The sequence below is a fragment of the Dermacentor andersoni genome, chromosome 7 (assembly GCF_023375885.2).
Source record: "Dermacentor andersoni chromosome 7, qqDerAnde1_hic_scaffold, whole genome shotgun sequence".
Classification (NCBI taxonomy): domain Eukaryota; kingdom Metazoa; phylum Arthropoda; class Arachnida; order Ixodida; family Ixodidae; genus Dermacentor; species Dermacentor andersoni.
The window spans coordinates 12,702,251-12,724,513 of NC_092820.1; the positions used below are offsets into that span (position 1 = coordinate 12,702,251).

The 22,263-nt window shown below is 45.7% G+C and overlaps 1 protein-coding gene and 2 long non-coding RNA genes across 5 annotated transcripts in view; 2 read left to right on the plus strand and 1 right to left on the minus strand.

Annotated features, from left to right (window-relative positions):
• LOC126535560 (isoaspartyl peptidase/L-asparaginase) overlaps positions 1 to 22,263 on the minus strand; it is a 263,028-nt gene that overhangs the window by 227,239 nt on the left and 13,526 nt on the right. The gene's annotated exons all lie outside the window — the stretch shown is intronic.
• LOC140219385 (uncharacterized) overlaps positions 1 to 22,263 on the plus strand; it is a 226,812-nt gene that overhangs the window by 9,150 nt on the left and 195,399 nt on the right. The gene's annotated exons all lie outside the window — the stretch shown is intronic.
• Positions 9,029 to 20,702, plus strand: LOC129386009 (uncharacterized). Its single transcript, XR_008613478.1, has 3 exons — positions 9,029 to 9,952; positions 11,085 to 11,190; positions 16,897 to 20,702. It is a non-coding gene; the product is annotated as an uncharacterized lncRNA (long non-coding RNA).

Consider the following 22,263-nt stretch of genomic DNA (forward strand, 5'->3'; position numbering starts at 1 on the left):
TGATTAACACGGAAAAAAACAGTTTGTATGACAGTGACGAATAAAAGAGCGCCCATGAACTACCCGTATTATATACAAGGACAGATGTTAAAGAAAGTAGAAGAGTATAAATATTTAGGCGTCATAATTTCATCAGATCTTAAATGGGGCAAGTAGGTAACATATATTGTTAACAAATCACTGGCAGTTCTATACTCGTTAAGACGCTCGCTTAGATCCGCATCAATAGATACTAAACGCTTAGCATACCTGTCACTAGTTCGCTCTATACTGGAATATGGAATAGTACGTTGGTTTCCCTTCCGTAAGCAGTACATAGCAAAATTGCAGAGCGTACAAAGGAAAGCGATTAGATTTATTTTTAATAAGTATCGCCGTCTTGACTCCCCCAGAGAACTATTGAGGCAAGCTGAACTTCCCACTAAACAAACTCAAGCTCGACTACTTCGTCTTAAGTTTCTTTTCTTTCTTAATGGCAGCATGAAAATCAATGCAAGTGACTACTTGCTACAGACAGATACACGTAGTTCTCGACCAAAACACACCAAGCACTTAACAGAATACAGATTTCACAACGACATATTCAGGTACTCCTTTTTTCCACATGCAATCCATGAATGGAACATGCTGCCTGATGATGTCACCTGCACATCACTCGAAACTTTTATCGCCAAGTTATCAACAATGCTCTGTAGCTACGATCTACACGTAGGCGAGCTGCGTCGTACAATGGCAGTCTGATTCACTTCTCAGTGTCTTGTATTCTGCCCTGATATAAATACCTGCTGAATCTTGTCTCTTGCGCATTGCACATCCAAAATATTTACATTTTCTTTCTTGGTTCTTCTGTGTGCTAAACCTTCCAACATGGCGTCTACTACCATTTTTCCCCGCTCCTGTTATAGAAATTGTACAATGATTATAGAGTGCATATGTACTGCCTTGTTGACCCAAACTTATCTATGTCCGCGCCTACTTGAACTGTGTTCTCTTGAATATGTATCCTGCCCCTTTCCTGCAACAGCCTCAAATGTGAGGCTAGCAGTGTGTTCAGATAAATAAATAAATAAATAATCTGGATCAACAGCACGAAGAAAACAAGAGACAGGCGCTCATGTAGTTTAACTCACTGTCCATTCTCTAGTTCGCTCTGTTAATTCAAAGACAGCAATTTCATTTTAGCAATTAAAAAAGGCACCACAATTCTGTAAAATGCACCAATAAGGCCCTTGAAACAGACTTTTCTTCTTTATTGTAATGTAAATTATGTGATTCTGATGTACATACGCACCGCTGTGAAATATACCACTACGTTGGGTACAGCTTTCGTAATACAGTATCTTAAAGGGACCCGAAATACTTTTTGAACATATTTTTAAAAAATACTGACCATCTGTAGAAAGGTCCCCTGTCGACTTGTAAGCCAATTACTATTGCACTACATGCGGCATAGAGTCTTGTATGAAAAAACAGCCCACTCACTCTCTCCGCAATGTCATCTGCTATGCAGCAAGAATACCCAACAGGTGCTGGCTCATTTCTTGATCACAAGAACATCCTCAGCAATAGCATTATTGCTCATTTTCAGTTGAATGAATAGTATACATGTGTACGATATCAAAAAGACCGAAAATGAATTTCGTTTTTTCCGGTCTTTAATGAAGGTCATGTGCTTAATGTTTGGTTTTCTCAGGTGAGGCAGCACCCACTGTAAAACGTGTGTGCTCTTTCAAACATTGTGGTCAGTTATCTCATACTGAGCCGGCTAGAGCATTACTCGAAGCTTGGGCACACGAGAACAGGCATGCGTTCGAGCCCTGTCGCACAAATAGTAATTGCTGCGCAATATATATATATATATATATATATATATATATATATATATATATATATATACTGCATCTGTCGACAGATGCAACGACAAGCCCTGTCACCATGCCCTTGCTGCCTGACAACCGTTTTCCTCATCAAAACAATTTCGCGCTTTCCATCTATTTGAATAGAGAAACAGGAGGCGGCTACCTAAATCTTCCTCTTCCTTTTTGTAACGTTCGTGTGTGTGTGTGTGTGTGTGTGTGTGTGTGTGTGTGTGTGTGTGTGTGTGTGTGTGTGTGTGTGTGTGTGTGTGTGTGTGTGTGTGTGTGTTTGTTTCACCCTTTGAGAAGAACGTTTTCAAAAACCTAAGGCAGATTTTAATGGAACTGAAGAAGGTGCAGACATCTATTGAATCGTCCGACAGAAGAATCGCCGCACTGCCGGAAGATTTCCCTAAGCTGCCAGCATCGAATTATTCAGTTCATCAAAAAAATCTTGGCTTTGAATTCTACGTCAAATAACTTCAACGTTGACTGCAGCGAAAAAGTCGTTAACTGAAGCAAGCCATAGCGGGCATTCCCTTCGTTCTTGCGACAATGGCAGTAAATGTGCAAGGGCATTACAAAGACAGACTAGAGGCATGTCGAGTTTATGGATAATCTGCGTAGGTCGGATGGTGTCCCAATACAACTAAGAAATTGTCAATATTGTAGTGCATAGTGTCACATCAGTACAACCGCAATAGCATGACGCCTATAATGGAAACAGTGTCAGGCGAATTGCAGTAAGATATACAAGCATTTCGAAAAGTCCATAGATAATTGCAAGATGTGCTAAAAAATTGCTGCTGAGATATGCAATAACCGGTACCTGTGGGCAGCCACAGGATCAGGGAGGAAAAGGCTTAAAGAACAGCCAGAGTCTTTTGGCGAAGTTTTCACAGCACAAAATTGAAACAGCCAGCTTGTCGACTATGCCAGCACAGTTTGTTTTTACATAAGTCAACAGCAGCCCTTGTTAAACCGCATATTATTAGGCCAGATAACAATGTATACTTTGCTTTTCAATATTTGTTTGATCGAAATTTGAGTTTAATGGCTAAAGTCATTAAATTATTGAATTATCATCTATGTGTAAAATTATTGCTTTCACTTAACCTTGCAGGCTGCCCACTTCTCACGTTTTAGTCGTACAAATGTGCAAGACATTGTGCGGTGCCTCTTACGATCATCATCATCAGCCTGGTTACGCCCACTGCAGGGCAAAGGCCTCTCCCATACTTCTCCAACTGCCCCGGTCATGTACTAATTGTGGCCATGTTGACCCTCCAAACTTCCTAATCTCATCTGCCCACCTAACTTTCTGTCGCCCCCTGCTACGCTTCCCTTCCCTCGGAATCCAGTCCGTAACCCTTAATGACCATCGGTTATCTTCCCTCCTCATTACATGTCCTGCCCATGCCCATTTCTTTTTCTTGATTTCAACTAAGATGTCACTAACGCGCGTTTGTTCCCTCACCCAATCTTACGATATATTTTTACAAAATCTGCCACCCTGAAGTTCAGCTAGAAAAACTCTAGTGGACAGAAACAATCTTTTTCGACGATGCAGAAAGCCGAAGATCTGCTTCTTAGTACGCACCTGATTTTTCGAACATCATGTGTATCTGTAGGAGAGTATGAATGTGTGATGTTTAGTGGTGGCAAGGGCCAGGTGTGGACAAAGAGCGCCATTCTAGTGCTAATGGTAATGTTTCGCAGTGGACTGGTGAGTTCTGTGAAGTTGATGTGACGTGGCTGTAAAGGGGCCTAAAATAGTTGCTGTAAATTGCATAAAATCTAGGTGTAATAAGATTATGGCAATGACTAATGACATGTACTATCAGCATTAAAATTCATTGCGAAAGAATGATGCAATATAAAGAATATGTGAGATGCTAAAACTGACTAGAGCAATACTGCCTCACCAAGAGTCCTTGAAACACAAGGTCCTAGAGGCATGAGCTATATAAGATAACTTTCACAGCGGCATCCTCTGGAAACAGGATGCGCTACGAATTTAATGGGCTTATAACAGGCAGAACAACATCATTCAAGAAAGCGAGGACTGCTTTGGCCTTCAAAAGCGGTTCTTCACCAAGAAACATAGCTGGATGAAGAGGGACACAATAGCGGTATGAAAGAGGAAAATATTTCTTCTTGTCTCTTTCACGTTTCCGACACTCCAGAAAGACATGGAGGACGGTCAGCCTGTCACCACATCTACCACAGGCTGGAGGCTCGTTACCCGTCAAGAGAAAGATAAGTGTCAAATGTGTGTCCTATTCTGAGTATAGTGAATATGATATCTGCTCTTCGTGTTTTCGTAGTTGGGGGCCAGAAACCAAACTTCGGCTTAATCACACGAACCTTATTCCTCGTTTCAGCATATCACAAGCGTTGCCAGTGGCTTCGCGGTTTGTTTCGTAGGGAAGGCTTCATGTCTGTGGCAGGGACAGCAGCAGAACGAACAACCTGCGATGCTACTGATTTGTCGATTTCATCTGCAAGCACATTATCCTCGATTGCTCTATGCCCAGGAAGCCAGCAAATTACTACATGTCTAAGTGATAAATAAATGTTGCATAGTAGTGAGTAAAGTTCAATAAAAACAGGATTTGTATGCTTTCGTAAAGACATTAACGCTTTTACAAGGCTTAACGAGCATGTGCACGTGATTGCTCTGTCAAGCTTTAATTTCTTGAAATGTTTTGCCGCTGACATTACTGCACAGGCTCCTGCAGTGAAGATACTTGTTAGGGGGTTCAATACGTCAGATTTAGAAAAAGAGGGACCAACAGCAGCGTAAGATAAGCCAGCATGTGATTTCGACGCGTCTGTGTGGAATTCGGAGCAGGAGTACTTCGAGTGAAGTTCACGGAAATGCACAGCCATTTCGAGCTCAGAGGCGTGCTTTGTGACATCTAGAAAGGATACATCACATTCTGTCAGCTGCCATTCCCAGGGCGGTAATAGCTTAGCTGGAGGCATTAGGCGATGTTCGAGAATTGGAACATGCATTTATTCGCTAAGTTTTCTCACACGCCACGAAATAGGTAGCCTCATAGAGGTTCTATTACGAAAAAGTGTTGCACACGAAAAGTCATTAACGGTTGTAGAACACGGATGTTCCTATTAGAGTGCACTTTGAGAAAATAAGTGAAGCTGATGCACGTTCTCTGAAAATGGAGTGACCACTCATCTGACTCTACGTACAGGCTTTCGACAGGGCTTGTTCTATATGCGCCAGTGGCCAGACGGATACCAAGATGGTGGACGGGATCTAGCATCTTTAGCGTACTTGCTTCAAAACAGGGGCCACAATCGCTTGTTTCCTTGCGCATGGAAGGTAGCCGGCAGCCCAATTAGTGTTGAAAAGTGCGAGTAGTGTAACTTGTGTGTCAGTGTGTAAGTTTTCGGTCCTGTCATACATGACTCTGTCAGGTCCCGGTGCAGAGCTCTTACATGCGATCATGGCAGCCCTCAGCTCGGCTATACTGACAGGCCGCTTACACGGTTAGTTCTGTCTGCATTTACGTAAGACTGGCTTAAGTGTTTCTATATGTTTGTATTTAAAAAAGGATTGAGAGCAATGGATTGAGCTCCACACACGCTCAAGGTGCTCCCCAAGAGAGTCTGCCTGGTCTTGCAAGGTATTCCCTTGGTAGCTCACCCGAGGCAATGGATGGATTTGTTGCCCTTTTAACTTTCTTAAGCCATTCCACACTTTCGCCTCCTGCGTGTATCAATTATTACCCGAGCGGAACCTCACCCAGCTTTCTCTCTGTGCCTGACGTCGTGTCCTCGTTCCCTGTGATTTAATTTCTTTAAACTGAATTAGATTTTAGGCATTTGGCGATCTCCACAATACGCCCTATGCCTTGTTCTGCCTCTTTCGCGCCTCTCTAGTCTTCGTTCCACCAGGGAACAGGTCTTGTAAGTAGACCACCATTCCTTTGCGGGATAGACTTTACGGCTGCATCGATAATAAAAACTGCAAAATATGCAACAGCATCCTCTATCATCATCATCATCATCATCATCATTAGCCTGGTTACGCCCACTGCAGGGCAAAGGCCTCTCCCATACTTCTCCAACTACCCCGGTCATGTACTGATTGTGGCCATGTTGTCCCTGCAAACTTCTTAATCTCATCCGCCCACCTAACTTTTTGCCACCCTCTGCTATGCTTTCCTTCCCTTGGAATCCATTCCGTAACTCTTAATGACCATCGGTTATCTTCCCTCCTCATTACGTGTCCTGCCCATGCCCATTTCTTTTTCTTAATTTCAACTAAGATATTGACACGTATACTTGTCTTCATCGGGCGACACGTTTGGCCGCCTAACAGATGTTATCGCACAGCGCAGGACGCGCCTGCATGCATCCGAAGTTTCTGGAAAGTTATCGATGCTTCTACCCGGCTGTCTGTTGTCGCCTAACCTTGTGTTATCAGATTTCATCGCGTGACGCGAATGGTGTAGAACTTTGTGGAAGGCAAGCGGGTCCCAACGATTAGTCTGGAACATTCGACGACTGCTGTATAAAAGCCGACGCGCTTGACCCGCTGATCAGATTTCCGACGATCGCCGACTGTGTTCGCCGCTTTCGTTGTGCTATAAGTATAGCCTGTTTTGTGGGCACAGGTTCGCCCAATAAAATCTAGTTTTGCCTTTCACAGTATTGCTACTGTGTTCTTAACGTCACCCCCACGTGACATCTGGTGGAGGTGCTAGTGCGTTCATGTACCGAACGCCCCCGCAAAGCCGCGATCCAAGCCCGAAGCCTGAGGACAAAACCAACATCGCCCAAGGCCAGCGTGCTAGCCGCAGACTGCAAGGACTGCCCCCAGAGCACGGACTTCTACCTGTGTCGACAAAGAAGATCGTGGTCAAAACAACCCCAATGGCTGCCCCAGCGTCCCCCGTTATCCTACAACAGCCTCGGGACCCACCGACCTTCCATGGAGCCGCGAGTGAAGACCCAGAATCCTGGCTGGAGACCTACGAGCGAATCGCGACTTTTAACAACTGGGACTCCGACGACAAGCTGCGGCATGTATACTTTGCCTTAGAAGATGCCGCCAGAACGTGGTTTGAGAACCGGGAGTCGACCTTGACGACATGGGACCTCTTCCGTAGCGGCTTCCTGCGCACCTTTACGAGCGTCGTGCGCAAGGAAAGGGCCGAAGCCATGCTGGACGCCCGAGTACAGCTACCTAACGAGAACGTTGCACTGTAAACAAAAGTTAGCCGACATTGGGGTTTTTGCGGCTCATGAGCTTTGAAGACTACCTTGCACCAGAAAATTACTCTGGCATGAGGCAGTAAAATGCGTTGCATTACATCGTTTTACTACCATCTCTGAGAAACGTAGTAAAAGGATGTCATGAGCCGGCTTTACGACGTACGGAGTTTTAGATCACGTGACCAAAAACCATCTATTGAGAGTTTAAAACCACGTGATCTGGAACCAACCTGTAGATCACGTGATTAAATACTACCACTTTACTCCCCAAGGTCTCGATCATTGCAAGCTCCGCCCAATCCAGTTAAGCCTATGCTCGGCGACAGGCACGGCCGCGGCAGAAATAGCAAAGATCGATGCCGTGGCGGTGCATCCACCAGCGGAACGGCAGAACGTTGGAAACTTGGAACGTATGTACGTCGCGTAAGAGGTGCCTCAAGTGGACGCGGCTTCCTGCCGGCGCGCCGCCCGTTGCACGACCGACGAGCCAATCGACTGCATTGCGTCAGTGCGAACTCATCGAAAAATAATGTTCCGATTCCGCTCTGCACGGCGAACCGGCGTGGCCATCCTCGCATTCAGCGACAAAAATCGCCTCAAGAATCGTTCCTGGACCGATCCTCTCTACGGCAGGTAAATATCTTGCCGTTCGCGAGGGATACCGCCATCGGCCGGCAGCCTACAAACGGCGAGTTGTCGCGTCTGCTGCTCCGGCCGGAAGCAAGCGTGTCGGTCAAAGTTCATTGCCAAGCACAAGCCCACTTTTTCATGCTTCTACGAGCTAGAAAACGACTGTCTCTTGTCCACTTTGAAGCTGTGAACGGAATCGTCACGACCCACTGTAGCACAAAATAAACAAAACGTTGGTAAGTTGTAGTGACAGTCAATGGAAAGCCTCACGCACTAGAAATAGATGCGATCATGTCGAGCGGTCTCACCAATTCAAGATGAGGGCATATAATCTCGTAAACACGACAGCTAGCGCTGTAGGAAGCGTGTATACGAGCGGTGATCATGAATTTGTGCTCAGTAGGCGTCAAAGAAGCCCGTAGGCCATCCACTATTGCAAGCATGACGGAGCTGCACGGACGGCGCGCTGATGGGCTCGTGTTCGCCAGCTAAAGCGGGAGACACACGGCCAGATTCGGTGTCCGATCCGGCGTCCGACGCGCCTGAACGGCAGCCGGAATCGAGGTGTTTTGCCGTGCCGAACCGCCGGATCGGACGTCCGGCGTGCGACAAACCGGGCAAATTTTCATCGTCTGATGTGTCCGACAACCGCACTGACCGCACCGTCGTTTGGCCGCAGCTAATGTGACGTTCTCTGACGTTCCCTCCACGGAGGCGGCGCTGGCAGGCCGGTTTCTCGCCGTCTTTTTTTTTCCTTGCCTGCTGCAGTTTGTTGCCGACACGAAATAGTTACCAGTTCAATAAAGTTATCTCGAACGTGTGCTTATTATGCAAAACAGCGCCTAGTACACTAGCGCTAAGCTACCGTCGAAATCGGGAGCCGCGACGCGAGGGCCTTTCCGTGGGCAAACAGCACACACCGACCGTCTGAGCGAGGCTGCTCGCTTCGCTTGCACGTTTGCCCTTCGCAACGACTGCGTCGAGTAAACCAATTGTATTTAATTACGGGCTACCTAAGTGCACAGCGTTAATTGTTTTGGCAAAAATAAGCCCTCTTCATCGAGCTCGGGCTGAATCAAGCGCCGTCGGCCGCAGCGTCCGCCTAGCTATGCCTGCCGGCCGTATCGCTGGCTGTCACCGGAGCCGTCAGTGGACAACGCGCCGTCGTGAAGTGTTCTGTCATTTGCAGGGGCATAATTTTATTGACAGTGTTCACGTAAAGCGAAGCAGTGTTGTGCAGAGTTGTTTATATTGCGTTTCTCGACGTGAATATGTACTTAAGCGGGCGGGGGGGGGGGGGCTGGATCTGGGCGGAGCTTACGCGCCGCTCGACCGTTCGGATACACGCACGTTGGATCGGACGCCAAATCGTACCGTGTGTCCCCTGCTTAAAGCTCGCTCATGGTTCGGCGTAAGTCCCTGTATATTCTTTATAAATAAGGAAGCCTACCTAGGCACTGTAAACCCAACAATTGGGGCCTAAATGCCTGCCCTCCTCCCAGCTGCGGCTTCGTTTGAGCGACAAAGTCCGATTTCGAAGGCCGTGCTTTTGTAAACTGCATGCCACTGAAGCGGTTGCGAATCTTGAAGGCGACATCCGCTTCATTTTTTTTTTTAATATATACAGTACATTTTCTTAAACTTCGTATAAAAAAGTGCATATTTATACAAAGTTAACATTTTTGGACCCAAGAAATTTGTTAAAGTGTCCCTACCGATTGTTGTTAGGAAAAAACACGTAATTTTCTCATTTACGATACATTTTTCTAAAAACCGTAGAGTGGCGCCACTGCAGTATTTGTTTGGTCGACATACCACGTTGGTTCTAGTGAATGCACCTTGCAGTAAGGCGGTATTTGAGTTATATTTTAGAAGTGCCTAGACAAAATCTGCTCCTTGTCGTGTGCAGTAACCATCGCAAACCCTCCGGACTTGTGTAACGCCGTTAGTTCGCCGTGTGTTTCGTGCGATCTACCAGTGTCGACAGTGAGTGTCTTACTACAGCGCCCGTCCGAGCTGCCTTTGTTCTGCCGAGCTGCCTGCCCGCGCTCTCGTGAAAAGTCTGGTACTGGAGCTTCGAATCGTAGTGTATGGAAGACTGTTGAAGGTTGTGCTTTTGTGGAGCTGGAGTTCATCGGAAGTTCTACAGTGCTTGCGCCAGAAAAACGTCGGTGCCTCGGTACCTTTGAGACGAAGGAGCGTTGGCCAAGTCTTCTTGAAAGGTAAGCAAGTTTGGCCCTTGCGCGCATTCTTGAACTTATGATTTACGTAATGAACGTTGTGTAACCAGCTAGAGCAACGCGCTTTCTGATCGTAGGTTGGCCGTCTTGCTGTGCACATTTAGCAAACAGTTTCACGAAGGCTTCCTCTGATGTTACAGCGTACTTGCATTCTGCTGTAAAATATATGCTACCCGCCTTGATTGCTATGCCTGAATGGGCACACAATTATGAAAACACTGAAAGTTGCTGTTCGTTCGGTAGTTTTCTGGCAAGAAGTTATTCGTTACATATGCATTCCCGCAAGTACAGTACATGTGTAATGTATCCGTCGATGTATCATGGGCTTCGCGCGTTGGCACACGATTCCTATGTTTGACGCTTAAGCAGATAGAAGCTTGTATGAAGATTTTTCTATGTGTACAGTTTGGTTTGGATGACCACGTCGCGAGAACCTGTCTATTGTTTATGTTCTTGAGTGTCTTCGCGTATTTGTCTTCTATGTTGCAGACCCGACATAGGCCGATATTACAGTAACGAAGTTTATTTTTAATCGAGACATTTCAGACACCGGCCTTTAAGAAAGACATAGACCAACCAATTCTTACGAACGGGATGCCAGCTCTTGCAATCGTAGGTTATACGGCAGTGCGTAATAAAGTAAGGACTGCGATTTTGTAGCGATACTTACCCCTCGATTCTATACCACTCTTGTCGCCCACCGCAAACGGCCGGCTGTTCCAGTACGTAGCACGGGCCGGGGCGACGGTCAAACCACTAACGAATAACGAAAAGGAATAGCATCGCTACAAAATCGCGATCTAGCTTTCAGAATGCTTTTCATGTGCTTAATATTTTTGTTTAATCCAATGCGCCACGTTTTACTGCATATTTGAGTTTTGTTTTTGATTGTCCTGGTAGCCTGTTGTTGCTGATTTCGTTCCTTCCTGAAACTTCGCTTGTTACAAAATATCAGTGTAACCTCCTTAGATATAACAAAGAGACATTTGTGCAACCAGACGCAAATTCATGCAGCTGGCTGTGTGAGGCTCTCTTTGCAATTCCACATGACACTGGTAAATCACAAATTCCCAGGTTCACAACACAATAAATTAAACATTTCTTACTTTTGAAGGCTATGCGGATTCTGGAGGCATCCCTACATCAAGGAGGAACCTGCTGCACTGCTGGAAGCTGGACAGCACGACAATAAAGCACGTGATCTGTGTGCTTTCTCAAAGGTGCGTACAAAACTGGCGCTACCTTTCGAGTTGTAGGACACATTTGTGTAATATGCAATCATTTTACTGTATTGCCATTTTCAGGATTTCTAGTGGCTGGTCACGAATTTTGTGTTTTGGTGGAGTGCCCTCAGTTTAATGAATTTACCGAAAGTAGCCTCCTCTGAGTTAAATATAATTGGACGCTTGAGTAATTATGCCTTATATACTCCATATAGACTATATTAATCTAGCCAAAATGCCTTTTTAAGAACCATGATTTGAGGTTTCGTGTCTCGAAAAATGCGTTGTACCGCCTAAAGACATGGTTTAGGCAAAAGTGCCTTAAGCAATGCTTTCGCACAAAAGTTGTATCATCAAGAGTTTCATAGAAGCCTGTGTGGACGGTATGAAACATGACAAAGAAAGACATAGACCAACCAAATACAACATTAAAAGCAATACATTTTGGCTTCCATATGGAAGCCTTGTTCACAATAAGGCTAAAAAAAGTGGAAGTGCATATTTAATTAAGTAAGATTTAGCATAAGATGGGCGTGGGCTCCTTGGTTTCAGATAAACGTGTGTCCTGTTGATTGCATCTCCAGGGAATCCGGGTACAGGCATGGCTTCCAATTTCTTTCCTGGCCGATTATGCTAGACACTATCCAGTCACTATTGTGTTTAGTCATTGCTGCATGCTCTGCCAAAGCATTTGATGCCACTCTTTTCTCATCCACGTAGTTCTGATGTTGGCGTAGCCATTGTTTAAAGTTGCCCATTGCCCTAATGTAGATAGTATTCATATACACATGTTATGTTTCAAAGGTCAGAATTCATGTCAGTAAAATTTTTGATACGGGTTGTTACTGGGATGGCTACCTCGTTGGTTTAGCATGGCTTGTCACTGGGATTGCTCTCTTGTTTGTTTAGCTTCTTGTCGGGTTCTTATGGATTTGATTTTGTGCACAATGAGATGTTACGCACACACCTTGCATATACATGAAAAAAAGGTTTACAGCAGAGATAACATATATGCATGGGCATATATATGTGTCAATAAAATACCCGAGCCTCATTTCTGCCTACAGAAAAAGAAGTTATTTCTCCTCGAGGGCATGACTGCTTCCAATAATGAACCTCCAAGGGAAGGTTTTCTCTAATCCCCATTTTTGATATCTACATGCTTATGTGGCATGTACAAACTGGACGAGTGGTCTAAATTTTAAATTTGAGTAATAATTGCAATAAATAACTCATTTCACCTGTCTTCTAATGACTCTAAAATTCTATGCTTCTACCTTGCCAAACCTTTTATGAAATTAGTTTGATGAGGCCCAATATACAGGGCTTTCTAAATTGAAGGTATCAGTACCTATTAAAGACTGTGCTAACTATGAAAATGCTGCTTGTGTATGTGGTTTATTCATTTCTCAGACAAAAGCTTTACACCCAAGTGCAGTCAGTAAATCGAAAACAATTGCGTCTTGTTCAATAGTTCTCGAGCACTTGTGCGTCACTATAGTCGGATACAACTTTAGAAAAAAGGGGAGGCCCCGCCCAGATGACTGAAGGGCGACGTCCGCTTGCCTCCGCGACTAAAATAATCCCGCTCAAAAAATCGTGCTTCGGAAACGTGCAATTCTCGGTATAAATAAAGACTTTGATGACTGGATTAGTAGAGCTCTCATGTGCTACAGCACATGCCAGATCGCGACAGAAAAATAACCCCGTGCCTTCCACAACGCTGCCCGTCGTCTGCTCTTTAGCTTCATTGCAAGTGGCAAAAGTAGAAAGAGCAACTCTGCATGGCATTTGTGCTTGTTTACATGTACACGGCAAATTTACTACTCCTGTTCCGAGCTTCAAATGAATCAGTTGCTACTGAACAAGTACTTATATAAAACAATGCATTTATCGCAACCATTACAAACCCAAGATGCTCAGTGTCAGCGAAAGCACCGGGTTAAAGGTGAGGAGGGAGGTCAAAGCTTCGCATATTTCGGGTGGCAAACTGTCGACACCCTCGTGAAAACGCCCACAAAATGTGGAGAAAAGAAGAAGCAGCACGAAGTAGGACACATGTGCGCTGAGATCGTGTGCACGATTTCTTTCACCACAACGAGATACCGACGATCGAGAAGATCACTAACGAGTTCTCGAAGCGTATGTGGTGTTATGTTTGTGCCCTGGGATTTGCCTGACGGAAGGCCAGTGCTATGGTTTGTCGACCGTGGAGGCAGCATTCATCCCTGCATGGTGCCTGCCTGCTTCGGACACGACTACGTGCACGGCTCGGGTTTCCTCGCGGCTGCACGGCGTCCACGACGGAAGCAGCCACCGGACCACGGACTGCTTTTCGGCCCCTCCCCGTCCCGGCAGCAATGCAACCCCCCCTCCCCCTCGTTTGTCCGGCGGCGCCCGCACCACAAACGACTCCCGCTGTGTTGGGGACAGTTTCCAAAGGAGGGCTGTGTTTCGACCCAGTGCCTTGCAGTTGGTTCCCTTTGTCCTATGCGGGCCATAAAACTTGACCGGCGCACCATTCTGACCGACCGCCAAATCGTCCCGACGCCGCAGCGCGGTTCAAGGAAGCGCCGGCCACCGAGAGCGGCATTAGGACACCGGAGGCTGCCCGGACCCTCTCTCTCTCGACCTTGTTTCGTTCTTGGGGACTGTCTGGGGGATCTTTGGACTGAGGGGTGTTATTTAAGCAGCTTGCAGCTGCTCTGTTGGTCTCTGTCCTGATAACGACGACAACATGTAAACATTGTATAAAGAATTATTCGCAGAGAAAACGCTCCTCGTCTCTGACTCTGCGTGAAGCGAGGTCCAGACCTCCTGCCAGCCACACATACCTCGGCAAACGCAACAATGGATCTCCCATCACTGAAGCGGTGTACTGTGTGTCAAGCACAGCAGCCAAGCATTCTCCCGTGACCTCTCAAATAAATAAGCGGTTCATTTGATGACATATTCCTTTTAATGGAAGCCCAATTCTGAAAAAGCAACGTCCTGCACAGATCATGCTCAATATAAGCGTTGGCATGGAAACGTGCTGAAATGCCGGAAAATCTGAATGCAAATGCAGTTATTAATCCTGAATAACTATGTGGGGTCCGAAATGCTCATTCGGGCATCCACTGTCCAGCTTCACACGAAAAAGCAGTAGTCAACGTGAATGAAATTGACAGCCACTCTTAGCAGCCTGCACGCCAAAGCACATTGTGCTTTGCGTGCAGTTGTGCTGCCCCTACTGTTTTTTCCAGCCCGTTGAGATGAATAATGCCAATGTCAGAAGGCCCAATACTCTATTGGGCAGCCACCTATGAGCATGACGGGCCCTGTGATGAAATAACAGTCATCAGGGCACGCTTCAAAGGCACCTTTAGCAGTCTGCACGTCAAAGCCCAGTCAAGCCGTCACCACTGTTGGTGAAACGGCAGCAATCAATGCGAGAATGACAGCCACTGTTGGCAGCTTGCATGCAAACACACATTCATGTGGTGGCATTGTTTATTTTGGTTACCTGGCCTAGGCAAGTAATGCGAATATGACAACAATTATCAAACATCATTAGCTTAGCTAGGCCCAATATACTCAGTCGGGTAGCTATTAATAGCAGTAGTCAAGGGCACGCTCAAAAGGCACCATTAGCAGTCTGCATGTCAAATCACAGTCATACCGCAGCCATTGTTGTATTTGTTTATCTGACCGGGCAAGTAACACCAATGTAAGCACAATTATTCACCCTGAATAGCTCTGCTAGCATTGTGCTAAAAAATGCTGAGTGAAGTTGAATGTGTTTTATTGAGGCAATTATTTAATTCACAAGCCATCGGCATGTCGATCAACGGCCAGGTTCAGACAATGTCATTTGTGAAGTAATAAAGGGTGAAAGTTGCAAAAGCTCTTAGTGCACTGCTTTGCTGGGCTCCATTCACTGAATAATGTCTTTGCAACGGCGAAAGCGTCAGACAGAAATCACACCCCACTGCACATTGTTATTCGTGCTGAAAATTTTCACCATCATATGTGATAGGCAGTGAAACCGTTTGTTTACTAAGACTGCATGCATGAAAAATTCAACAGCATAGCAAGGTGTTTCACAATATGCAGCCTTTCATGTGCACTTCTGGCTAGCTGCCACATGCACTGACGCATAAACATGAACAGAGGTAAGAGGCAAAGTTACTGTGCAACCCACATGACGCTTTTAAGAAAATGTATCTCTAAACCTTTCTGTTTTGATAGGCGATCAAAATTTGTTTTGAGCAAGTTGGTTAGTCACATTGCAGCAACAGCACAAGAAACAAGGACAGAAAACGCAGCGAGTAGGCAGATTGAGAAGACGAGGTAGACCAGCGAGAAAGGTTTTAATGAGATGGAAGAGGCCAGTTGTGCAGTGTACAGGAGTTAGTGCTTTGAATGAGATTGGCTAATGAAAATGTGTAAAGACTTTGCTGAAAGAAAACTAGCAAAAACAAATGCTAATATAAAATAAAAGGACAAATATGAGTAAGTGCAAACACGCATGGAAGCAGGAACGCTGGCAACACAACTTATGCGTGACTGTGCCACAGCACGCATTCTACAGCTTGCGTGCGCGGTGAGCACTGGTGGAAAGAAATCAATCGACGGTGCTATACATAACGCTCGAACACCGCTGTTAGACGCTCGGCTATCTCACTGTTGACAACAATCATTCACGCTAAGTTGACGGCGACAAATCTTTGCATTGGAGGCTTCTTTTGCAAATATTTTCTGTTGAGACGCTCGTAGGTTTGTTTCACGCACGCACGCTTTTCTAATTTCTCCTCAGAATGGTTTTGCTCCATCACTTTACCCCGTCCGACGGAAAATGCAGCGACACGGTACACGAACTCACCCGCAGCTGACAGCAGGCACCAGACTTTGGCAAACTTTTCTTGTCCTAACTTCACTCGGGAGCGAAATAAAAAACATAGAACAAACAGGCAGGATGTGTGTATGCAGCAGTCACCGAGACATCCTGTTTTCAGGCAAAGCATAGCGCAGCATCAGCAATGCTCGCTGCAATGTTTCTTCGCCGGATCACGGCTTAGAATACACGCACGCAGCACAGATGCCGCATCGTAAGCTCGCAGTAATATTTCCTGCATGATAGACAATGACAAACTGTTTGGTAATTCACTGTGACGAGGCATTGACGCGCACAGCTGACGCGACTTGGCCTAGTTCGAAGCCGGGGCGGCCATCTTCTCCGACGGCGGGCCACCGGCCGTCCGGCGCATGACATCAGTGCAGAGTGCGCAACCATTAGTGGATGCTCGTGTGCATCCGCCTCGGAGGAGTAAACGCCTCTGTTTTTCTAAAGTTGTATCCGACTATAATCGAGCACAGCTTGACCCTTGGCCTAATACTAAATCAGGCTTGAAGCTTTCAATGTCTGCTAATCGCTAGAACAGCACCAGACCTCATTCTGTGCCAAGGGGTGGAACGCATTCGCTTAGAGCTAGGCAGATGAATGTCTTTCTTTCGCATTGAAGTTCCCAATACTTTCTAGTCTTAGGTGAAAGTACACAGCTCAGCACAACGCACGTATGGTATACGTAAGGGTACTTTGTTCTTTAAACCATATCAACAAGAAGCAGCTACTTCCGTTTTTGCACACCTTACCCTATTTCCTAACCTTTCCTTGATCAAAAGTGTAGAAAATTAATCTGTGCTTGTTCTATTGTTTCACAGGTAGACATCGGCGACGGTGTATATGTTGAAAAGTGCCTGCCGAAGAGGCTGCGCCTGGATGCTAACAACTCGGGCTTTCAGTTCGCGGGGGGCCTCCTTAAGGCTCCTTTTACAAAAGAAGAGGTTGAAGGGAGGCGCTACACATGGATGCGCAGCGATTGTTTGTGACATCGTCACTGCTGGCAGGCCTGGCCTGCCTTTTCGCTTCGTTCTGAGTCTTCCACGTTATCTACTCGAAAAGGCCCACAGGGTTTTGACATTTATTGAGCACTGCTTTCTGGATTTGAGCTACACAAAGCTGCAGGTGAAAGCATTGGATTTAGTCAATATTTACAAGAACTATTGCTAGGCAAAAAAATTTTCAGATGCATATCATCAAGAAAGTTTCTATAAAAATTATTTTGCCTAACAAAAGCACTCGTGGGTTCTGTGGCTGGCAGCTTGCCCAAGCCATGTAGCGCAGTGCTTGCTTTAAAGGGACACGAAAGGGAAAATTTATTTGAGCGTTATTAAATCATTTCTCTACAACACCGAAAAAACAACTCCCTCCATGAGAATTGGCTTGATAAGCCAGATAACTTGCAAAAACGAAAACTGGTGTCGCCACCACCACCTTATAATTCCTGCACCAGCTCGCTGTGATATGGAATTTGACGGTGTCTGTTCGGGTCTAGCTAATGTTCTACTGGCCAATATTGATGAATTCTGTTGTAAAGGTGTCAAAGAATATACTTAGTTGAAGTATGACTCCACACTGATGTGCGGGCACTGCATAAAACTTGAAAGTTAAGTCTTCATTTTCTCATCTATTAATCCGCTTATTGCCACAATGTTCATGAATACAGTTCTGAAAGATTGTTTTATCAGTCTAAAATGATTTATTGTTTCTCTTTAGTATCTCTGTAATGGACCTTTAGCAACAAAATGTGTGTTAGTTTGCGACAGGTATTCTCAGCGGGGGCAAGAGCACCAGCAGCATGCTCAGTGATTCTGTACCAACTGATAATTTGAAGGATGTCCTGTGCCACTAGGGTTAGGCCAACATGGCTCTGTGTTAATCACCACAAGTGTATTATGCAAAACTTAATGGCCCAGAAATTGGTAATTCAGGGGGGAGTTGAATTAGCTGTTTATTTTTTTTTCTTTATCATGGACTTCTCACATTACACTTTGTCACAACGCATTCACTTTAAAGTAACTGGAGAATAAGGTGGTTTGGTATTCAGACATGCCTTCTGTGTGTAAACAGTGTTAGATGAGCAATACAAAGATACACCATAGATGCTGACTGGCAACATGAAGGGGTTTGAGGGCAGCTACGAATATACATCCTTGTAGTCGTACCTATAGCACTATGTTCAATTTATCACACAAGCATATGGCATCCATCACAACTGCATGCCTAGAAAAAGACAAGGGCAACACACTCAATTACCTTTTATTCTATCTAAGAAGCACTACAATATTTAGGCAACGAAATTGACATCTGGCTTGTACCCATAAGTACTGCAATACAGTTGTATAACATGTTCCTCTTGTGTGGAAAAAGGGCTGCATACGTTTTCTTTGAGCACAAGGGGGAGTGGTATCAGTTAAAGCCCCTCCATCCACGCGCCACTGCCGCTTTCTTAAGTAGCGACAACCTTTGTTGTGCGCCGCCTTTTCCCCTGACATCAAATCCGGTTCCAGCATTTCCAGTTTCAAAGTTTCCGGTTCCGGCGTTACCGCTTCCTGGAGTTGTGCTGCGGCAATTTCCGCTTTGACTGCCGATGGTGAGATGCCCACGCGTGCTTAGCAGAGCTGTGGTAGTCACCATGAGAAGAATGCAAAGGCGACAAGCTGTTGTATTCCGCTGAAGTAGTAATTCGCGGTCGCTGTTTTCTAAATGCACGAAAAATGGCAGTGGTCTCCAAGCGCCCAGGCACTACATTCCACTGTACGTTGTCTCGTGGCACAACCCGTCGCAGGTTGATGCGAAACAGCGAACACGATCAGATCGCTGGTTACAATAGGCGGTGGTACTTGGATGGAATCGCATTCACAGTTTAAACCGCAGCTGGTGCAATTAAAGCCTCTCCATCGACGCGAAAGTAAACAACGTTAAGAAAAACATAGCGTTACTTCCACTCGGAACAGGAAGCTGCAGCTACGGAAGTTCCGCTTGACGCCGGAAGCTAAGGGGGCGAGTGGCAGAGGAACGTGGAGGAAGAGGGTAGGTTGGCGGTACTTAACCTGGTCGGCGGAAACGTGTATGGAGGGGCTTTAGTATCAGTTAATGGCTGTTTTCACATATATGTTTTGTCGTGTGTATTAGCAATCACCACTTTCCTTATCTGAGTGAGGTCATTTTTTAGAAAGTTTGAAAGTTTATAGAACGTGTTGCTCATGGTTGTTGCAGTTTTCTTCCTAACTATCCATTCATTGCACTGTGCACCCATGTCTTGGGCAACTAGCTGTTTGAAGGTCAGCATGCTATCGATGGGTCTAATGATAATCTCTAGTGCCCTCTCATTTGCTTGTTGTAATACTTAAGAGTTAGATTTCGTATATTGTGTCACTTGTTTATTTTCACTGTACTTTAGTTTCACTACATCTTGAATGTGTTGTGATAGTTTTTCTTTTGCAATGAAAGATATGGTGGGCAGTTGCCGACACTAATGTTTCGCTGGGGCAGTAATGGTCATTAGCAGCAGATGCTAGCTGCCCTTAAGTGCAATGTTTTTATGTTGCATAGTATTGTTCATGATCCATTGAATGCACTGCACGCGCATGTTGTGGACAACTGCCTGTTTGAAGAAATTATCTGCATATTCAGTGGGTCTAATGTGAACATCTCTACTACTGACTTAGCTTCACTACATCTTGAATGTGTTGTGATAGTTTTTATTTTGCCGTGACAGATGTGGTGGGCAGTTGCCGGCACTAATGTGATAGTACGAATGCTTGCTGTATTTACCACATGGTTGTTTCATTTCGTCTGAGGCAGTAGTGGCCGTTAGCAGCAGATGTCATTTGGCCTTAAGTGCAATATTTTTATGTTGCATAGTTTTGTCCATAATCATCCATTGAATGCACTGCAGACCCATGTTCTGGACAACTGCCTGTTTGAAGGAATGATCTGCATATTCAGTGTGTCTAATGTGAACATCTCTAGTACTGCCTGTGCATTTGTGAGTTAGATTTTGTATTGTGTGTCATTTTGTTTTCGCTGTGCTTTAGTTTCACTACATCGTGAATGGGTTGATAGTTTTCCTTTTGCAGTGAGAGATATGATGGGCAGTGGCCGGCACTAATGTGATAGTACGAATGCTTGCTGTATTTACCACATGGTTGTTTCATTTTGTCTGGCGCAGTAATGGCCGTTAGCAGCAGATGCCATTTGGCCTTAAGTGCAATATTTTTATGTTGGATAGTTATGTTCATACTAATCCATTGGATGCACAGCACACCCATGTTCTGGACAACTGCCTGTTTGAAGGAATGACCTGCATATTCAGTGGGTTTAATGTGAACGTCTCTAGTACTGACTGTATATTTATCAGTTAGATTTTATATTGTATGTTGCTTGTTTTCACTGTACTTTAGTGGGATTGCACATTGAATGTGTTGTGATGTATTTTATTTTGCTATGAGAGATCTAATGGGCAGTTACCAGCCCCCAGTCTGTGTATTAGTACAAATATTTATTATGCTTATCACAGCATTTTGTAAGGCTATAGTTTTGTGATGATTAACTCATGCCTGACTTTTTTATGAGAAACATGTCACAACTAATAAACAATCACTCATGCTTGGGATCCATGAAATCATCCTTGTAATCTTTCAATTGTCTTCGAACTACTTCCACATCAGGCCCAAGAAACTCCAGAACGCGCTTGAAAAATTACTCTCGGAAAGAACCGAAAACCTGATGAACGAGGTAAAAAAATACTCCGAGATCAGCTCCAAGAAACCACAGAATGGGCTTGAAAATTTCTCTCAGGTAGAGCTACGAAACCTTGATAACGAGGTAAGAAAATACCCCGACATCAGTACCAACAAACTCGAGAATAGGCCTGAAAATAACTCCCAGGAATAGCCTAGAAAACTGGATGAATGATGTAAAAAAGTAATCCCACATCACCTCCAAAAAACTCCAGAATGGGCTTGAAAAATTACTATCAGATAAAGCTGAGAAAAGTTAATGCAGGAGGTAAAAAAATACTCTCACATCAGACCCAAGAAACTCGCGAATGGGCTTGAAAAATAACTCTCAGGAATAGCCGCTAGAACTTCGTGATGGGAGTAAAAATATAGTCTCACTATCGTCCCTAAAAACCTTCGCACAGATTAAAAAATTACTCTCGTTTCTACATACAAAAAACTTGGTCAGCATGGTAGTAAATTTTTACCTCGACTGGTACGTAGTAAAAAAAACCCAGAAACGGGAATGCGATACAGGACGAGCGGTTTACTCCCGTTTCGCGTTATTTTTGTTTAGTGTGTGCCATCTTCACGGAAGAAATGAACCGTCTGTTCAGCCACGCCGACCCGGATATGCCCGAGGAGAAGAAAGTCCGCCTTCTCATGCGTGGTGTGAAGGAAGAACTTTTCGGCGCAATGATACGAAGCCCACCGAAGACCGTAGAAGAGTTCCTTCGCGAGGCCACCAGCATCGAGAAGACACTCGAAATGCGGAACCGGCAATTCAACCGCCGTACAAGCTCTACCCACTACGCAGGAATTCAATCACTGGCCATGGACGATCTGCGCGAGACCATCGGGGCCATTGTGCGCGAAGAACTGCGCAAGGCCTTGCCTTCATCGCAGCCTCAAGTGGCCTCGATCACCGACATCGTGAAAGAAGAGGTGCACCGATCGCTTGAGGTTCCTGAGGTGCAACCAGAATAACCACAGCCCAAGCCGGAAGCAATGACCTACGCCGCCGTCGCACGCCGTCAAGGCTCCCCTCCGCGACCGCGCCAGGGCCCTGTAACGCCGCAATTCCGTCGTCCGCCGCCGCCGCCACCAGCACGCCCACCCGTCGCCCACCGCACCTACGCGAGGAAGACGGACATTTGGCGAGCCCCCGACCACCGCCCGCTCTGCTATCACTGCGGAGAAGCCGGCCATGTGTACCGCCGATGCCCATACCGCGACTTGGGACTGAGAGGGTTCGCCGTCAACGCACCGCGTCCACAGCTTGGCGAGCGCCCACGTGACATCGCCGATTACCTCGCCACTACTCAGTGGAGCCCGCGACGGCCATCCCGTTCGCCGTCACCAGGCCGCTACCTCTCGCCGCAGCGCCGACCATACACCGGCCCAGCCCGGGGCCGCTCTACGAGCCCATATCCGGAAAACTAAAAGCAGCAACCGATGGAGGTG